General features: G+C 46.8%; 1 protein-coding gene and 2 pseudogenes across 1 annotated transcript in view; 2 read left to right on the forward strand and 1 right to left on the reverse strand.

The window, feature by feature from the left end:
* LOC105741917 overlaps positions 1 to 816 on the reverse strand; it is a 17,706-nt pseudogene extending 16,890 nt beyond the window's left edge.
* Positions 817 to 3,381: 2,565 nt separating this feature from the next.
* On the forward strand, positions 3,382 to 3,621 carry LOC101579256 (annotated as a pseudogene).
* Positions 3,622 to 8,024: 4,403 nt separating this feature from the next.
* Positions 8,025 to 16,080, forward strand: part of Plac8 (placenta specific 8) — a 17,952-nt gene continuing 9,896 nt past the window's right edge. The window contains exon 1 of the mRNA XM_004629180.2: positions 8,025 to 8,145. The gene's annotated coding sequence lies outside the window, so the exon portion shown is untranslated. The remainder of the gene's footprint in view (positions 8,146 to 16,080) is intronic.

Raw genomic sequence — 16,080 nt, forward strand, 5'->3', positions numbered from 1 at the left:
AAGAGACATTTTGGGACGGTTCCACCTCTTCTTTTTAACTTCTCTCTTCGGCTTCTTTTCATAGACTGGATTCTCTGGTATAGCAGCATGAGCTTTCTTATACATCTCCTCCATGTCTGGAGTTACATTGTTCTTTATGTACTGAGAGAACTGTTTCTTGTAAGCATCTTCATCTTCTTCCATTAGGTAGCGCATATAGTCTGCTACATTCTGACCCATGATGTGCTTCGGATGTACTTCTGCATTGAACTCCTTGCTTTCAGAGTCATAACCAGGGAATTGTTTGGTACTGTGAGGGATAGACAGGCCTCCATCCACAGCACCCTTTAGGGCTCCAAAAACCTTATTGCCAGTTGTAGTTCTTGCAAGGCCTGCATCCAGATAGCAGGTGAAGGCTCCAGGTTTGCCATCAATGCTTTCCACACTGTACTCATCTCCAGTCACCTCCACCTGGCCTTCATAGATCTCATCCATGCCAAACCTATTGAGAAGCCTGCGGGCCAGCAGCAGGCCAGTACAGTACTCTGCAGCATAATTTGTTAGGCCAACTTTTACACCATACTTTGGTAGTTCATGTGCATATGCCGCACAGACTATCATATCCCCTTCAATACGGGCATAAGCAATCTGACAAATGATCTCTCTGTTAGTTACACGAACTATCATCCTGTATTTAGGCGTGTTGTACTTATTTTTGTCCTGTATTACCAAGCGTTTCCTAGCATAGTAATCAGTTTTGCCCTCTCATCGTCTTCTAAACTTCACTTGGTATCTCTCAAAGTAGGCCTTATTCTTGACAATCTTGACAAAACCCATCCTGTGTAATATAGACCCGCATCCGCGGCCCTACACAGACCTGCAGGCCAAGCAACACCACAGGGGGAAAAAGCAAGACAGCTTTCTGAGCAGGGTACAGCTCATGTTTGGGAAATGTTTACGAGCAGTTGTCACAGTAGGGTGTTCTGATCAATCATCTGCTAACAACCACTGTAATAACTCAGTGCAGAATAAAGTTTTGGTTTTTAGATCTTTACAGTTACAGGGAATAGGAAAAAGCAGGACTCAATTTATATCCATATTTTCATCACAGGCAGTGACACAGGATGATCTAAAGACAACTTTCAGAAATAAAAATGGGTGGAGGGGGAGATAGCTCAGTGGCCTAAGTGCCTGCCTAACAAGCATAAGGTCCTGAGTTTGATCTCCAGTACCAATTAAAAAAAGAAGAAGAATAAAAGAAGAAGGAGGAGGAGGAGGAGGAGGAAGAAGAGGAGGAGGAGGAAGAAGAGGAAGAGGAGGAGGAGGAGGAAGAAAGAAAAAAACTGCCCACATTTAGGGTGGAATTGTATGGGGAATCATCAAATGAAAGTTCTGGAAGAAGAGAAAAAAAGTAATATTCTGACATAAAAGGTGTGTGTGTGTGTGTATTAGTTACAGAGGACTAACCCCAGGGCCTTCCTACTGAGCTATCTTCCCACTACTAATCTTAAATTGCCCAAGTTGGGCTCAAGCCTTTAACCCTCCTGCCTTAGCCTCCCAGAGTGCTATACCACAGGCACGGACCACCTTGCATAGCTTTGACACATTTGAGCTGGATGGGCTCCTACAGGTCTCAAATGCCATGGAGCAGTGCAGAGCTGCAGACCCAGACTGGAGAAGCAGCTCCCAGCTGCCAGCAAGCAAGGTTGGGCAGCTTGTCCGGAATCCTTGGGACTGCTTCCAGGACACAGGGAAACTTAAGCAGCGCCTCGGCGCTTCAAGCCGGGACCCCAGGGACTGCTGTGGTACCAAAGATCAGGGATGGTTGGGGTGGGGGAGATGGCTCAGTGGAATAAGTGCTTCTCTGGCAAGCGCAAGGGACTGAGTTCAATCCCTGGTTCTGGGAAAAAAAAAAAAAAAACAAAAGATTCCCTAGTAAAGATCAGGGACGGCGGTGCACATTTGAGATCATAGCAACAGGTTGGCTATGTCCTGTGCGCCTCTGCATTGCTAGCTTCCAGCTGAAAACTTTTTTTTTTTTTTTTTTTTTGGCGGAACCAGTGATTGAATTCAGGCCCTTGTGCTTGCCAGGGAAGCGCTTATCCCACTGCGCCATCACCCCAGCCTCTGAAAACATATCTTAGAGTTAATAAAATACAAATTAAAGTAGCACTGGTCTTGGCTCCAGTATTACAAAAAATATTAAGTGAAACTAGGTCAGTTTGTTTTGTTTTTTCTGTATTTTAGGGAAGGGTCCACAGGGTGTTGAGGGTGTCACCACTAGATTGGACTTGTAGTGATTCTCCTGTTTACAGCCTCCCATGAGCTAGGATTACAGGCACAGGATACCACACCCAATCTCAATTGCTGTCTTAGCGTGCTCTGGAGGTGGGACTGGCATGTCAGGCCCGGGGATCAAACCCCCAGCCCCTGTGCCTGCTTGCAGGCACTTTAATCCACTGAGCTCTTTGGCTGGCCCTCAGTTTGTTTATTTTTAAACTTCAAGGTCTATGTTTTATTCTCTCAGATCTGGAGGAGCCACCTGTTTCATTTCTTCATAGTTGTTTGCTTTTATCATTCTGTTTTTTTCAGTTAGGAGTTTCTTACATTTTTGTTTCATTTTGTTTTGTTTGTTTTTTGAGACAGGGTCTTGCTATGTAGCTAGCATATGCAGGCCTCAAACTCACAGCAATCCTCCTGCCTTAGCCTCTCAATTGCTAGGATTACAAGTGCATATCAACCACACCCAGACAGTAGTTTCTTTTTTTTTTTTTTTTTTTTTTTTTTTTTGCCGAACCGGGGATTGAACTCAGGCCCTTGTGCTTGTCAGGGAAGCACTTATTCCACTGAGCCATCTCCTTGGCCCCCAGACAGTAGTTTCTTAAATTTTAACTATTATCAGATTATGAGGACGGCCTTGGAAAATTTGTTATACTAGAAAGGGATACTCTCTCTTCACTTCCTGGACACTAATGATAGACAGCACCGCCTTAGCTCATGCCAGGCTCCCTTTTGCCACCTCCAGCTTTGCCTTAGCATCGGCATCGGCTGATGTCCCAAAGGGGATGAAACTCCCTCTCCAGTCCTGGACACCACGACAGCTCTGTGTCTCCACAGGCCGAGGACCTCGACCTGTACATCTCTGTCCACTTCTTCCCTGGCTGTTACCAAACTGCATACACTGGAGTGCCCTCTGTATCTCCTGCCAGCAGCCTTTTGAGGCTCATTTTCTTTTCCTGAAGTATACAGAAAATTGTAAAGTGTGAGAACTCATGGAAAAGGCACAAGCGAAGGCCACCCCTTCTCTCACCTCTGGAGAGACAGCATACTTAAGATCATTTCCCCTGGAGAGTTGTTTGGAGGCTGGTATTGTGGGGCTAAAGGCCCGCAGGCTGAGCGAGCATGTCACATAAACAAATTCATTATTCGGACAAATACGAGGAGGAAGAGTTTGAATATATGCATGTCATGTTGCCCAAGGGTATAGCCAAACTGGTTCCTAGAACTCACTTGATGTCTGAATCTGAATGGAGGAATCTTGGTGTTCAGCAGAGTCAGGGACGGGTCCCTTATATGATCCATGAACCAGAAGCTCCTAGCTTGCTTTTCCGATGGCCGCTACTCAAGAAGCCAAACAAATGAAGCTGACAGGCTGCCTTTCAGCCTCAAGCTATACACAGCTGTCCTTCCTGCCTGACGTCTTTCTGATAATACGATTATGTTGCCTTCTCTTTTCCCACTTTGATATTTAAAGGATGTTCAATACACTGTTTGAATGTGCTGATGACTGCCTTGCCTCTTGAGTGGGACCACATCCCTGCCCTAAGTCTCTGGGCTGCAGATCAGCCGAGTCTGACCCGAGGAGCCGCAGTGGGCTCTGTTTCCAGCAGAACACACCGCACAGGTGGAAGAAGCCTCTGAGAAGCAGACCGTGGCTTTTAGAGGATTGTGTAAGCTTGCTGTTTCGTGTTTTCCTACTGGGTATTACATGTACTTTATGGTGATTTATAGATTTGTGTTTCCATTTTATGTGAGAAATCTGTTCAATGTTAAAGCCTTCATTAAAGTTTTTATAGTCTGGAAAAAAAAAATCATTTCCCCTGGATTCTGTGAGGGTGCAGGCTACACTGCTTTGTTTCCCTGCCGCACGAGAGGTCTGTGTCCCACCAATGTCATAGGGCAGCTGTTGTGGATCAACCACAGCTCTTCAGAGCCCGAAAATGGTGTCAGCAGAAAGCACTGGTTTCACTAGGCTGCCAGAAAAATGTGTTGTTTCAGAGTGGACAACTGGGATGTTCAAGACGATGTCACTGCACGATGGCTTGACTTGGAAGTGAGGTGGGCGGGGAAAAAAGCTTCACTCTGGACAGCCCGGCCCGCAGTCAGCAAGCTGGCTGGGGTGACTGTGCACGGAGGTGGACGGTGGCGGCGGGGGGACTTATCTCAGCACGGGTTTGTGCCAGGCTGCATGTCCACTCTGGCCTGCTCACAAGGTGCTGCTCGCTTTTGTGGGTCTCAGGAATGGAGTGAGTGGTTGTCAGAGATCACCACGTCCTCAGCTTCGATCCTCAGGTCCTGACGCGTCACACTGAGGTGGAGACGGAGGCAAGCGCAACAAGGAGAGGGCTCGGGTCCTCGCGCTGCCTCTACATCCCAAATTTGCTCAAGCTGAGCTGTCAGCTGTGGCTACAAGCGGCAGAACAACTAAGCCACAGAGAGAGGGCAAGCCTGACTAAAGACAAAAGAGGGTAAGAGCTAAGATAAAAGTACAAAAAAATAAAAATAAAAGTTCACTGTGGGATATCGTGAGAAGTTAAAACATCCCAGTCCTAGCGGCTTCCTTTCCTTTATGCTGTCTAAATCTTGGGGAAATGCAAGAACTCGGACATCTGAATCCTGAGGGGCAGCCTGGAACCCTCCCACATGCCTCAGGCCGAGATCAGGTCCAAGCAGACTGCTGAAACCCTGTTGGAGTTCGCTGGAGAAATCCACATGCGGGGCTTCGGGAACTGTTCTGCGCACGTGTCCGGATTTTGTTGTTAATAGACCACGCCCACTTCCCCACCCAGTTTTGCAGTGCTCTAATCCCCTGGCTCAAGGGAGCTGACCTACAGGGTAACTGCTAGGTGACAGGCAGCATCTACTCTCTTGCCCTGTGTTATCACCAACACTGTCCTGCTTGAGGAGGTCACAGGAACCTCTTCTCTCCAAAGTAAAGAGGAAGCTTTCCTTGAATTCTCTGAATCCTGCAGGATGACAGAACAGTCCTTGAGTCACGTACCTGGGGAATTTTTGTTCAAGCTACAAATAATTTTCTTTTGTCTTGTTTTTGTTGTGGTGGTGGTGGGTTTTGTTGTTGTTGTTATTGTTTTGTTTTGTTTTGTTTTGTTTTGTTTTGTTTTGTTTTGTTTCCTTGAGACAGGGCCTGGCTTTGTAGTTCAGCTGGCCTTAAACTGATTCAATCCTCCGACCTCAGCCTGATTCAATCCTCCAACCTCAGCCTGATTCAATCCTCCTACCTCAGCCTCCCAAGGGCTGGCATTTCAGGTGTGTGCCACGATGCCCACCTCCTCAAAAAATTTTCAAAGAAATGTTCTCCTGTGTGAAAACAGGAGAGAGCACTGGCATCTATTCAAATGATAAAATCCTGAGGCCGCAGCAATTTTTTATTGGAGGTGAGTATACACATGGAAACAGATCCTTCTCACCCAGTGAACAGGGCGGTGCCCCTCTGCTGCTGAAACATAAAATTACCTGTTAGATAAGCACAGAGCATCTACCTTGTTATCAAATATTGCTTGGAAAATACATTTTAATGGCTTAATCATTTCTTCTTCTTCTTCTTCTTCTTCTTCTTCTTCTTCTTCTTCTTCTTCTTCTTCTTCTTCTTCTTCTTCTTCTTCTTCTTCTTTTTTTTTTTTGCAGAACCGGGGATTGAACTCAGGCCCTTGTGCTTACCAGGCAAGTGCTTATTCTACTGAGTCATCTCTCCAGCCCCCATTTCTTCTTATGAATGCATTTTAAGTTATCCAACAGTGTCCCATTGTCAATCATTTAAATTTAATTTTTTTTGTTGTTATTGTTACTGTTCTTTGTTTTTTTGAGACCAGGTCTTGCTAAGAAGTTCAAGCTGGATTTGAACTCTCAGCAATTCTCCTGCCTCACCCTCCCAAATTACAGGCATGTGCCACCATGCCCATCTGTTGTTGCTGAGACAGGGTCTTGCCCTGTAGCCCAGGGTGATCTCAAAGTTATGATCTCCCTGTCTGTTTCCTGGGCATTAGATGAGATGCTTGCTTTGAGGCTCAAATTTTGCTGTTGCTTTTTCTCACCCAAAGCTGCCCTCTTCTTGTTTCCATGATGTGTCTTCCCACACCTGGAAAGCTGCCCTGGTGTGTGAGGCTTTGTGATTTAGGGGGCTCAGCAGTTTCTGACAGTGAGTGTTCAATGACTGTTAAGATGAAAACTTAAGAAAATGACCAAGTAATATCAATGACCTCTGAATAACTCCGATGAGGGGCCTCATTTTCCCAGAATTACAGATGAAGAAACCAGCTTACATTCCTTTTTTATCCTTCCACGTCTGCAGTTCACCATGTTTGCATTCTTGGGCTGCATACACACAACACAGACCCATTCCTCTTTCCCTCCCTTCCTTCCTCTCCGCCTGGGGCTCCCTTCCCCTTGGAGAAGATCTGCCAGAGTCCTGAGGTGGCTTTCAGAGGTCACATAGCCAATAAATGAGTCATCTAGGATCCTACCTCAGATGCAAACTACAGTGGTTTTCAGTCCATCCCATCCAATTTCTTTGTGCTTCTCTTCTTTCTCTCCTCCTCTTCTTTCTCCTCTTTTTCTCCCTTTTCTTCTTACTATTATTATCTTATTATTTGCATTTCCTTCTTTTGAAATATTTCCTAACAGTTAGTTTTTTCTATTTGGTCTTCAAGACAGAGTCTCGCTATGTAGCCCAGGCTGGCCTAGAACTCTTGATGACCCTCCTGCCTCAGCCGCTTCAGTGCTGGGATTACAGGTGTGAGCCACCATACCTCTGTCAATATTTTAATTTTTGATTTCCTAATTTAATCTCCAAAGAACAAAATTACAATAAATTTAAAGATCACATTGTTCTGTGTGCCCCAACCACTGAACACAGGCTCTATAGGCTGAAGGGGTAACAAAAGCAGAAATGAAACCACAAACAGAATGTTCATCTTGAAATTCCTCTCCTGACCTAAGGCCACAGAGCTCCTCCTTATCATGCTGTCTCAGGGTGACTTTAACCTCAGCTTCTGGAAGACAAGGGGCTCGCAGTTCACCATGCTACACCCTCAGCAGCCAAAGCTTTGTCTGGTTTAGTCTGGAGTCTGGCCTGGTGTGGGGAGTCCAAAGCACCTTCCTGAACTTCAGCAGTAAGAGGCCACCTCCTTGTCACCACGGCGAGGGTGATGGACCCAGAAGTCTTTCCTGTTGGCAAGGGCTGTCATGTGAGGTTGCATGGGAAGAGTGTGTGGTGTTTGTGGCACAAATCAGCAGTCCCCTCTCGGCCAATTCCTCACTACCACCTCGTTTAACTGTTCCTGGCCTCAGTTTCCTGGTGAGGAAAATGGGATGATGACTCTTCCACCCCACAAAATTCTGGAAAAAATTCCCTAAATGACACAAAAAGCATTAGAAATGTGCCTGACACACAGTATGTGTTCAGCCTGTATCAGGGGACCAAAGCCACACACAGAAAAGAGAGAGGCATCTGCTCAGGTGTGGAGCACATGTAGCCAGCCTTCTCCCAGTGCGTCCTCAAGTTCCACAATCAAAATACAGCACGAAACGCACTAAACAGCACGTTTGTTGTAGTACAAGGTTAAAGTAAAATTAAAAGGCAGGAAACTCTTCCGGGCATGCAAAACTAATCAAACTACATAATAAGATCTTGTTCCTCCTAAACAAAAGATGCAGGTTTGCGACCTTTCACTCGCTGCCAAAGGAGGACCACACCTACAGCAGGCTGGGAACGGCTGCAATAAGACCTGCCTGGTGGCCGGAGCCAATCAGAGCCTGCAGCTCCGCCGCTGCACAGGGGCGACCTCTCCCGCCCACCGCCGCTCCTTTCACTTCTACCAAGACCCTCACGCGGCCGCACTAGGCTCCCCAGAGAAACTACTTATCACGGTCAGTACTCTGAAATTTAAAATTTCTCTTAGCGCTTAATTTTTTTTTTCCTTTAAAAGTGATTTAATGTTCTTGCTCTTGCTCCTACTATGTGGTGTTTTGAGGTCCAGACAAATGTTTTCTTACCTGATTCTACATTTTTAACTATATTCAACAACTATGTGGCAAGCATTGGGGTACAGGTTGTTCCAATCAGGATAAGATCTCAGGCCTCATTCAGATCATCCTCAGATGCTGCTTTAGCGGGAACTATATATATTTTATATTTATTAACTTGATCACTGACTTTTCTTTTTATCTTAACACATAGCCATGTTTATCGTGGTGGCCTTATTTTTTTTCAGAATTTTTATTTCACCTTGATAGAAATCATGAAGTGCATTTACACTGTCCCACGTTACAGTACAACATTTCAACAGAATAGTTCTTGCTCTAAGTCTTACTGATTTTGTTGTTGTGGTTGTTTTTAAGCCTGTGGTGGTTTTTTTGTTTTTAGTTTGTTTTTTTGTTTGTTTGTTTTGTATTTAGGACAGGATGTATAAGGTCTCACTGTGTAGATCAGACTTGTAGTGATCCTCCTGTTTACAGCCTCCCAAGTGCTGGCATTAATCTTATGGGAAATATATGTATTTTATACTGAACTACGTCTACAGTTCTTCAACATAAAGCAGAATGCCTTAGTAAATGATTAAAATTTTTAAATTCAGAAATAAATATAGGGCCTTATAAACATCCTATATAGTCTATTACTAGATTACTTCCTTGATCAATTAGCACCATAAGATGCATTCTTAACATTGTTTTGGTAAATTGCGATACACCAGAAAAACTTAAATATTTCATTTTATCCATTAAAAATATCTAGCAACAGGAGATGGGATTTTTGTAGATTTCGCTCCTGAATTGTTAAGAATCCTCAAATTCTCATTGTGAAAGTAGGGAAAACACGTGGCAGAGTTAAGTTCTGATACCGATATGAGCAGAGATTCTCCCTTCACAGCTCTCATCTGGTGCTTACAACTGAAGAGCTTATGGGACAGAAATATTTCAATCTAAGCCAAGAAAAAAAAAAAAAAAAAGAAATCAATTTATGCAAGAGAAAGAAGAAAAAATCTAAGTAATACATATCTAGCATCTCAGTAAATTGATATTAATATTTGTTGATATCTGAATAACACAATATAGATATTAGTAATATTAAATTTATTAAAATTGTGGGCTATTCTGACTAGGACAGCATTTCCAAATGCAGGAACTCAGGTATAAGGGTGACGCTAAGATTCGTGGACGAAATCCAGATACTCAAGCCTTGGCCCAGTCCTGCACGCTCCTGGTGCAAAGACGGTTCCCTGACTAGGACTTCATGAGAAGCTGCCCCGCAATCCTCCAAGCTGGCTGGTTAGGCTGTGTTCATTTCCTCCCGCCTCCTCCTCCCTTTTCCTGAGTGGCTCCCAGCTTCTGTCTCTGTTCCTGTGGGGTCACAGATGGCCTTTGGCAGAGCCACCACTGCAATTCACCAAGTCGGGCACAGACTCCCCACAGTGGGTGCTTGGCTGTGTGTGTGCATGGCTGTTGGTGACACAGCACATGGTCCGGGGCTGGGGCCTGGGGGCTGGGGCTGCATCTGCCTGGAGAAAGGGACGCCTTTTGCTAACTCTACCCAAGCTGCCATGGGCTCCCCATGCAGGTCTGTGCAGAGGGGGCACCACAGTCACCTTTTACTGAAGCAGCAACCTGCAGGTTCTGCTGGGGGTCAAATGCCGAGTCCCTGGCCTTTCACCTATGTCACAGCTGCTGAGCTGGGGTCCAGGAATCCAGGTGGGGCACTGAGTGAGCTCAGAGGGGCTCTAAGCCCAGGAGACAGGCACAAAAGAAATACCACCCCACTCTGAGGGTTCCAGAAAGTTTTTTTCTTCTCCACTTCCTGTTGACTTTGCGGGACAAAAGACCATTGAGAACTTTGTGGGTGGACCACAGGTAACTAGTGGTTGGGAATATTTTGCATTTGTGTCTACTTGATATTTTCTTGAAACTGAGACAGAATTTTGGAATGGTTACAGAGCTGCATGACAGTGTGTTGAATGAAACTTTTGCTTTCTCCTGTTTTGTTGTTGTTGTTTGTTTGTTTGTTTTTAGTGGAACCGGGGATTGAACTCAGGCCCTTGCACTTGCCAGGGAAGCGCTTATTCCACTGAGCCATCTTCCTGGCTAAAGTTTTGCAGTACTGGAGTTTGAACCCAGGGCTTTGAGCATGGCAGGCACTTAACCCTGCTGCTGTGCTACACCTTCAGTCTCTCTGGAACCCTCCAGGAGGGATTTCCTTCCAGGAAGAAATCTTCTTTGAACAGTTAAAGGCTCTTTTCAGGATACACTAACTGCAAATGGCAGTGCTAGACCCTAAGTCCCTCAGTGCACTGTATGAGGGTAAAGCTGGGAGAAGCCTTGCCCCCTGGGAACCTTCAGTCGTGGGGAACTGCTCGCTGCACAGCCGTGGGGCCCTAGAGGGCACTGCTGTTCCTAGAAACTTGGTCCCACTATTCAAGGAAATCAACAGTAGGGAAAGACACCGAAACCTCCTATTCTTGCTGTTTGCTGGCACCTGCTTAGAACACTACTTGGCAGAAAGGACACTTTCTTGCACACAACACAGCAGTGATAACCAGATGTGACTGGATCACATACCAGACCTGGAAGGAGCCCCTGGGGAGTGTTTAAGTCCCCAGCCTATGCTGTGGAGCTGAACAGCAGCCCACAACTCTGCAGTGACCAGTGTGGACAGCCATGCGAGGAAGAGGACAGTTGGGTCACTGCAGGCCAGTGTTCATTCAGAAGTCTCTGGGTGACTGTTATCAAAACCGCACTGTGGAAACACTTTTCCTGTGAAAGAGACCAGGGAAAGGCTGCCACTCACTGCTGGTAGGGTGGGGCGGGGGGCATAAGGGGTGGCAGAAGTCAGGGATGGGGCTCTGCACTGAGATCCACACTCCCTGCACAGCTGACATTACAGAAATTATACAGTGAGAAGTGTCTGTCAGCCAGATGCCCAGACAGACAGCCTTTGGTACAGTACTTTTTCTTTCATTTAATTATTAGAAGGTAATGAAAAAAACAAAAACAGTGGCAAGAAGCTGTCACCCCAAACGAGGTTTCTCTCAGTCTTGGAGTCCAGATGCAGGAGGGACCCACACTGGGCACCTGGAAGTCTGGGTGTCTGGGCCCACCTTGCCCCGCCAGGCTATTTCCACCAGGGGTCACATGTGGCAGAAAATTGAGCCTGGTGGCCTCAGCATTCAAGGTCCCTTTCGGGAACAGGACCCTGTGCCACAGGCCTCTGACCTCCCAGCAGTGACACAACCTGGACCCCAGTGGGCTTGCTGCTGCCCTTGAAAGACTTAACAGTGCAAAATGGGTGAGCAATGAAACTGAGTTATGCAGTTTCCTCACTGCTGGTGCTGGGGTCCTGGGCAGTGTTGGGTGCCATGCTTGCCCTGTGGGGTATGCGGGGTAAGGGCAAGGTTCTCCTGGGCTTCACATCCAGCGGCAGAACCTGCCTCTACCTGTCTAGCTGGTGGCTCAGCCCACTGCTGAATACATGCCTGCATGTGTGGTGTGTGTGTGTGTGTGTGTGTGTGTGTGTGTGTGTGTGTGTGTCTCACACTGAGTTAGCTACATCCCCAACCTTTTTTACTTTTTATTCTGAGGCAGGGTCTCACAAAGCTGCCCAGGTTGGATACAAACTTGCAGTCTTCCTGCCTCAGCCTCCTGCAGTGCTGGGATTACAGGCTGGCTCTGAAAACTTGAATTTATTTATATTTTGTTTGTGGTACCAGGGATTGAACTCAGGCTCTTGCGCTTGCCAGGCAAGCGCTTATTCTACTGAGCTATCTCCCCAGCCCCCAAAAACTTGAATTTATAAATGCTGGTCACAAGCAACACACTTGTGATGCTGGTCCCTGTCTCCTGTGCCCCAAGGTCCTGACTCAGTTGTGCATATTTGTGGATGGCCTCTCAGGGCTCATGCTGGCTGATCTGGAAAGCTGTGGGCATTACACAGTGGGGTCCAGAGAGAAGGAAAAGACAGGTGACACAGGTGTACGAGTTTGGTTTTTTTTGGCGGAAAGAGGGATTGAACTCAGGCCCTTGCACTTGCCAGGGAAGCGCTTATTCTACTGAAGTATCTCCCCAGCCCCAGGTGTACGAGCAGAATTGGTAGAATGAGAGGAGCTCTGCCCACCCCAGCTTCCCCACCCCTATCACCCACCCACCTGGCTCCTTCCCCCACCCTCATTGGCACTGGGGTCTCCTAGTCACTCAGCCACAGGCCTCATTCAGGTGGACTGCTGTCTGCCAGTGACCAGGGAGCAGCACTGGGCCACCTGCCAGGCTCTGGTGCTGTGGGTCTTTGGCACCTCCTCTGTGTTCAAGCTCCAAGAGAGCTTTCAGGGGAGCTCCGCTGGACTGAGGAGGATCAAGGATGCATGAAAGATACCAGCACAGAACAGTGTTGAAGCCTGAGGCACCGCAGCCCTGTGGGGGCCACAGCTGCTGCGGAACATTTGCCCTTCTCCTGCAGTATTACCTCCTCCAGGCAGCCCCAGCTGATTCACTGAAAATGTCTGGAAAATTGTCTCCCTTTCCTACAACACCTCCTTCTCCCAGGACACTTGTTCACTAAGTTATTCCTGGGAAGCACGGATTCTCCAAGGAGCCCCTGTGACACTGTGTCACCCAGTCACTGTAGTGCCCTCGCAAGCACCAGGCCCTGAGTCCAATCTTCAGCACTAAAAAAACCTAAAAGCAAGTAATACAGCCCACTGTTTCCACAGACCAAGCCTGTGGCTGTGCCAGCAAAGCGCCTGCTATGCTGAGGCAGCCCCAGCCCAGGCTCACTGAAGCCCATCCCTGCCCATCAGGAGTCAGGAGTGACTTGGGATGCCACCATCTGCAGGGCCTCCTCTGCAGACCTCTGTCTCTGGTCCTCTGGGGTGTCACATGTGCACTGCCCAGTGACGGACTGCATTGCAGCCCCTGCTGAGCTTGCCCTGGGTCTCTCACCATGACACTGCACTTTCAGTAAAGGTCCAGTGGGCACAAGACATTGCTGTGTCCCTTTACGGGCCACATTTGCTTCCATTAGTTGGTCACGCTTCTCTGCAAATTGCTATTTTTCCTCTTGGTAGCATCAAGTGTCTGTGTTAGGAAACAAACCATCACCATGTCATCAGCTGGTGCCCTCACCACAGAAGGCTTTCAAGGGCTGAGGTCACCGGCCAGTTCTGCGCCAACAGCTCTGGCCTTTGACGCTTTGTGGCTGGATCCACCTGTGGGCTCTGTGCCCAGGGCCAGCGGCCCTCAGCTTCTGGGACAGCCACTTGCAAACCTCGGCTTCTGACACAGCAGGGATTCTGGCTTCCCACTGCCTTCCCTGGCTGCAGATCACTTTCCAGAGTGGCTTTACTAGTGGGGTGGGCAGCACAGGACTCTTACTTGCTGTGAAGGCCACAGCGGAAAGCCTGGAGAGCAAGGTGAGGCCTATGGAACCCTGTGGCCATGGGCTGTCCATGTTCAGCCACCCTTTACCCCAAGATGTGGAGACTTCACTGCGTGATTGTTCTTAGCCCAGACAGGGGCACTAGGACTTGCTGCCCCCCACCCCATTCCTGGCATTCCTGCCCTTCTAGGTGGACAGAGAAGGTCCTCCAGGCCAGCATGGGGAACAGGCAGAATCAGGTGGTAGATACACAGATGTTTCCCTGGAAATCTTCAATTTTTCTGCAATTGTCAAAACATTTATGGTTTTCATTTGAAAATATTTGTGATATGCCAAGAACACCATTCTAAACTTTATTAAAAAGGTTTTGTATGCTGTTGGGGCCCACAAACTGTAAACTGACACAGTATCTGTCCTAGGTGCTCCTCACCCTGCCTGCCTTGTTAACCCTTTTGGAATGCAGAAATCGCCTTCCTCTCAATCAGTGAGGTTAGCACGCAGGTGTGGGGATGGATCTTGGCACATCCCCTCTGTGATGTTAAACTTGCCCTTCTACCACAGCCTTTGCGCTGTGGTAAAGCACTCTACCCCCCAACCCCCACTGGCTAATAAAATGGTGCCTAGCTGGAGACTCAGGAGCTTTTGTTCCTAGAGAGCAGCCCAAGGTCCCAGATCCTTGCTGTGCCCCCCTCTACTTGTCTCTTTCCTTTCCAGCTGTGCACATAACCTGGGGAGAAGACTGGGAGTCACTGCAGGTGTCTCTAGTAACTGGCACCTTGGGAAGGGTCACTAATAGTATGTCCCATCAAATTTTCATTTTTGCCTGACAAATGTTGAATTTGCATTTCCTACATTTTGAGTGAGTTGGGACATCTTTTCACTTAAGAGTCTTTTTTCTTTTTCCTTTTTTGTTTGTATCAATTTTTATTTTTGCTGAGTATGATGGTACACACCTATAATTTCAGCACTCAAGAGGCTGAGGCAGGAGGATCAATGAGATTTTGAGACCAGCCTGGGCTATAAAGTGAGCTCAAGACCAGCCTGAACTGCATAGGGAGACTTTGTCTCAAAAAGACCAAAAAAATAAATAAATAAATAAATAAATTTGTATTGGTACTTGTTCGCAGCACATAATGATTATATTCTTCAAAGGCTTTATTTTGGTTTGGGTCTTTGTTTTTAAGTGGTTTTTGTTTTTTGGTTTTTTTCGGTACTGGGAATTGAACCTAAGACTTTTTTCACTGAGCCACATCTGCAGCCCTTTTTTATTTTTAATTTTTTAATTTTTTTGCAGAACCAGGGATTGAACTCAGGTCCTTTCACTTGCCAGGCAAGTGCTTATTCCACTAAGCTATCTCCCCAGCCCCTTTATTTTTAATTTTTAAGACAGTGTTTCACTAAATTGCCCAGGCTGAACTCAAGCCTGCAATCTTCCTGCCTCAGTCGGTGATAGTGCTGAGATTACAGTGTGTGTCACCACACTCGGCTTCATTTCTTCAGAAATTATTTGTTCATGCTTTCTTCTATTTTCTTAATCTAGTGGCTTTTAATCTCTCATGTTTTAGTGTTTTAAGTATGTCAACTTTTGTGTTTTTTATTGTAACTACCATTAGTACTGTTGTATAATTTATACAGTACCATTTAACGAAGTCCTAAAAATAATGGTGTTTATGCCATACTCAGTAATGGGGGGTAAGTAGCTCTGAGCAGTATACTGACAGTAATGCTATTTCACACATACAAATAATTAAGAGAACATTTTAGGGTTTTTTTTTTTTTTCTGTGTTTAAAAAATCAAACTGAGTTTACTGTCAGGAGCACCTGCAAGCCAGCTGTGACCCCTGGGGGGGGGGGTTGTGACACAGCTGTGGAACTTCAGGACCTTGCATTTGCCAGGCAAAAACTGTGCCACTGAGCTACATCCCCAGCCCCACTGGGCACCAGAAGCATCCCCAAGTGCCCTGTGCAGTCCTACAGAAGCTCAACCGACAGACTCAGATTGGAGACCATTCCTGGCATCCCTTGTGGCCCTCCTCTCACTCAAGACAATGCCAAGCTAGCAGATGCTGCCAGTCTATGAGATCTAGACAAAATGCAAAATAACATGAAAACATGGAAGGGCTGGGGATATAGTTCAGCAGCACAAGCACCTGCCTGGCAAGCACAAGATCCTGAGTTCTATCCCCAGTACTGAAAGAGAGAGAGAGAGAGAGAGAGAGAGAGAGAGAGAGAGAGAGAGAGAGAGAGAGAGAAAGAGGGGCCAGGGATACGGCTCAGTGGAATAAGCGCTTCTCTGGCAAGCGCAAAGGCCTGAGTTCAATCCCCAGTTCCACCAAAAGAGAGAGAGAGAGAGATAGCGAGACAGTGAGAGAGCGAGAGAGCGAGACAGTGAGAGAGCGAGAGAGAGAGAGAGAGAGAGAGAGAGAGAGAGAGAGAGAGAGAGA

This window comes from Octodon degus, unplaced genomic scaffold (assembly GCF_000260255.1).
Source record: "Octodon degus isolate 3935 unplaced genomic scaffold, OctDeg1.0 scaffold00028, whole genome shotgun sequence".
Classification (NCBI taxonomy): Eukaryota; Metazoa; Chordata; class Mammalia; order Rodentia; family Octodontidae; genus Octodon; species Octodon degus.